Below are 4,786 nucleotides of genomic sequence, written 5' to 3'. Positions count from 1 at the left end.
TTCTGTATACCCCCCTACCTTGTCACAACACAACTGATTGGCTCAAACGCATTAAGGAAAGATATTTCACAAATGTACTCTTAACAAGGAACAACTGTTCATTTAAATGCATTCCGTGTGACTACGTCATGAAGCTGGTTGAGAGAATGTGAAGAGTGTGCAAAGCTGTCATCAAGACAAAAGGTGGCTACTTTGAAGAATCTCAAATATGAAATATATTTTGATTTGTTTAACACTTTTTTGGTTTGTACATGATTCCAAGTGTGTTTTTTAATAGTTTGGATGTCCTCACTATTACAATGTAGAAAATAGTAAAAATAAAGGAAAACCCTGCAGTGAGTCCTCAATAAAGAAGTGAAAATAAATTTGATTAATTCTTTCTTTAAGCAAGCCAATCTCATTTCTAGTAGTACAAGTACATTTATCTTAGTCAGGATAACGTATTTTAAGCACAATATGCTACTTTTCTGTAAATTTCAGGGTATATAGTCTTATTTCAAGACGATTGCAATAGCATTGGATGCTAAATTTAAGCACATTTTCCTACATATTGAGAAAAGTATTCTTAAATATTTTCTTTGTATCCACATAAATTGCTTGTTTTTAGTCTGGCCGCACTAGGTTTAAGATATCTGTGCATTCTTTGAGACGAGATATTTTTACTTGTGTAAAAAAAATTGGCAGATAATTTTGCTTATTTTAAGTAATATTTCCCCCATTTTATTGCTTTTTTTCCTTGTTTTTGAGAGCCGACTTTTTGCAGTGTACCTTCTTGGGAGGGAAGTTGACCTGCACATGGACCACAGAGCCCTGAACTGGATCCAGACCATGAAGGACCGGAATTCTCGTGTGACCAAGGTGGATTGAGCTGTTGATGTGGCAGCATTGATGGGGCAGCTGTCCCCATAATATATACTTTTGATGGCAGTACTGTTCTTTTTTTCCCGGATTCACTATGTAAACAAACACCCTTACACAGAAGTGTTTTATAGAGGTTAGGTTTTTCAGTTTAGCCTTCTGGCCTACTCTACTCGACACATACACTGCAGTTGAGGAAAAATTGAAACGTAATTCTGCTTTCAGTCTCCTACTGGAGAGCTCTTCTTTGTCTAGACCCATTCAGCATCATTCACACCGTCTTAAGCCTTAGTCCCACCCATCTCTTTAAGCATTCACATGTGAGGCCATGTGTTAAACAAAGTGAGTGTTACGATCGTCTGTAGAATAAACGGACCAAGGTGCAGCGTGGACTAAAGCATCCGCCAACTCCTGGACAGTCTGTGGTGCAACGTGGCGTTGGTGGATGGAGCGAGACATGATGTCCCAGATGTGCTCAATTGGATTCAGGTCTGGGGAACGGGCGGGCCAGTCCATAGCATCAATGCCTTCCTCTTGCAGGAACTGCTGACACACTCCAGCCACATGAGGTCTAGCATTGTCTTGCATTAGGAGGAACCCAGGGCCAACCGCACCAGCATATGGTCTCACAAGGGGTCTGAGGATCTCATCTCGGTACCTAATGGCAGTCAGGCTACCTCTGGCGAGCACATGGAGGGCTGTGCGGCCCCCCAAAGAAATGCCACCCCACACCATGACTGACCCACCGCCAAACCGGTCATGCTGGAGGATGTTGCAGGCAGCAGAACGTTCTCCACGGCGTCGCCATACTCTGTCACGTCTGTCACATGTGCTCAGTGTGAACCTGCTTTCATCTGTGAAGAGCACAGGGCGCCAGTGGCGAATTTGCCAATCTTGGTGTTCTCTGGCAAATGCCAAACGTCCTGCACGGTGTTGGGCTGTAAGCACAACCCACACCTGTGGACGTCGAGCCCTCATACCACCCTCATGGAGTCTGTTTCTGACCGTTTGAGCAGACACATGCACATTTGTGGCCTGCTGGAGGTCGTTTTGCAGGGCTCTGGCAGTGCTCCTCCTTGCACAAAGGCGGAGGTAGCGGTCCTGCTGCTGGGTTGTTGCCCTCCTACGGCCTCCTCCACGTCTCCTGATGTACTGGCCTGTCTCCTGGTAGCGCCTCCATGCTCTGGACACTACGCTGACAGACACAGCAAACCTTCTTGCCACAGCTCGCATTGATGTGCCATCCTGGATGAGCTGCACTACCTGAGCCACTTGTGTGGGTTGTAGACTCCGTCTCATGCTACCACTAGAGTGAAAGCACCGCCAGCATTCAAAAGTGACCAAAACATCAGCCAGGAAGCATAGGAACTGAGAAGTGGTCTGTGGTCACCACCTGCAGAACCACTCCTTTATTGGGGGTGTCTTGCTAATTGCCTATAATTTCCACCTGTTGTCTATTCCATTTGCACAACAGCATGTGAAATTTATTGTCAATCAGTGTTGCTTCCTAAGTGGACAGTTTGATTTCACAGAAGTGTGATTGACTTGGAGTTACATTGTGTTGTTTAAGTGTTCCCTTTATTTTTTTGAGCAGTGTATATAATAATAAAAATTATAATAAATAAATATACTGTAACAGTCAAAAGTTTGGACACAGCTACACATTCAAGGGTTTTTCTTTATTTTTACTATTTTCATCATTGTAGAATAATAGTGTAATCATCAAAACTATGAAATAACACATATGGAATCATGTAGTAACGAAATAAGTGTTAAACAAATCAAAATATATTTTAGATTTTAGATTCTTCAAAATAGCCACCCTTTGCCTTGATGAGTTCCCACATATGCTGAGCACTTGTTGGCTGCTTTTCCTTCACTCTGTGGTCCAACTCATCCCAAAACATCTCGATTGGGTTGAGGTCGGGTAATTGTGGAGGCCAGATCTTCTGATGCAGCACTCCATCACTCTCCTTGGTCAAATAGCCCTTACACAGCCTGGAGGTGTGTTTTGGGTCATTGTCCTACTGAAAACAACTGATAGTCCCACTAAGCGCAAACCAGATGGGATGGCATATCGCTACAGAATGCTGTGTTAGCCATGCTGGTTAAGTGTGCTTTGAATTCTAAACAAATCACTGACAGTGTCACCAGCAAAGCACCATAACACCTCCTCCTCAATGCTTCACAGTCGGAACCACACAGGCGGAGATCATCCATTTACCTACTTTGCGTCTCACAAAGACACGGCGGTTGAACCAAAAATCTCAAATTTGGGCTCATCAGGCCAAAGGACAGATTTCCGTCGGTCTAATGTCCATTGGTCGTGTTTCTTGGCGCAAGCAAGTCTCTTCTCATTATTGATGTCCTTTAGTAGTGGTTTCTTTGCAGCAAATTGACCATGAAGTCCTGATTCACACAGTCTTCTCTGAACAGTTGATGTTGATCTGTTACTTGAACTCCGCAAACCATTTATTTGGGCTGCAATTTCTGAAGCTGGTAACTCTAATGAATTTACCCTCTGTAGCAGAGGCAACGCTGGGTCTTCCTTTCCTGTTGCAGTCCTCATGAGAGCCAGTTTCATCATAGCGCTTGATGGTTTTTGAGACTGCACTTGAAGAAAGTTTCAAAGTTCTTGAAATTTTCCGGATTGACTGACCTTCGTGTCTTATAGTAATGATGGACTGTCATTTCTCTTTGATTATTTGAGCTGTTCTTGCCATAATATGGACTTTTACCAAATAGGGCTTTCTTCTGTATACCCCCCTACCTTGTCACAACACAACTGATTGGCTCAAACGCATTAAGGAAAGATATTTCACAAATGTACTCTTAACAAGGAACAACTGTTCATTTAAATGCATTCCGTGTGACTACGACATGAAGCTGGTTGAGAGAATGTGAAGAGTGTGCAAAGCTGTCATCAAGACAAAAGGTGGCTACTTTGAAGAATCTCAAATATGAAATATATTTTGATTTGTTTAACACTTTTTTGGTTTGTACATGATTCCAAGTGTGTTTTTTAATAGTTTGGATGTCCTCACTATTACAATGTAGAAAATAGTAAAAATAAAGGAAAACCCTGCAGTGAGTCCTCAATAAAGAAGTGAAAATAAATTTGATTAATTCTTTCTTTAAGCAAGCCAATCTCATTTCTAGTAGTACAAGTACATTTATCTTAGTCAGGATAACGTATTTTAAGCACAATATGCTACTTTTCTGTAAATTTCAGGGTATATAGTCTTATTTCAAGACGATTGCAATAGCATTGGATGCTAAATTTAAGCACATTTTCCTACATATTGAGAAAAGTATTCTTAAATATTTTCTTTGTATCCACATAAATTGCTTGTTTTTAGTCTGGCCGCACTAGGTTTAAGATATCTGTGCATTCTTTGAGACGAGATATTTTTACTTGTGTAAAAAAAATTGGCAGATAATTTTGCTTATTTTAAGTAATATTTCCCCCATTTTATTGCTTTTTTTCCTTGTTTTTGAGAGCCGACTTTTTGCAGTGTACCTTCTTGGGAGGGAAGTTGACCTGCACATGGACCACAGAGCCCTGAACTGGATCCAGACCATGAAGGACCGGAATTCTCGTGTGACCAAGGTGGATTGAGCTGTTGATGTGGCAGCATTGATGGGGCAGCTGTCCCCATAATATATACTTTTGATGGCAGTACTGTTCTTTTTTTCCCGGATTCACTATGTAAACAAACACCCTTACACAGAAGTGTTTTATAGAGGTTAGGTTTTTCAGTTTAGCCTTCTGGCCTACTCTACTCGACACATACACTGCAGTTGAGGAAAAATTGAAACGTAATTCTGCTTTCAGTCTCCTACTGGAGAGCTCTTCTTTGTCTAGACCCATTCAGCATCATTCACACCGTCTTAAGCCTTAGTCCCACCCATCTCTTTAAGCATTCAC

Source organism: Salvelinus alpinus, chromosome 24 (genome assembly GCF_045679555.1).
Source record: "Salvelinus alpinus chromosome 24, SLU_Salpinus.1, whole genome shotgun sequence".
In the NCBI taxonomy this organism is placed as follows: Eukaryota; Metazoa; Chordata; class Actinopteri; order Salmoniformes; family Salmonidae; genus Salvelinus; species Salvelinus alpinus.
The sequence above is the reverse complement of the archived record's forward strand: the minus strand, read 5'-3'. Positions refer to the sequence as shown.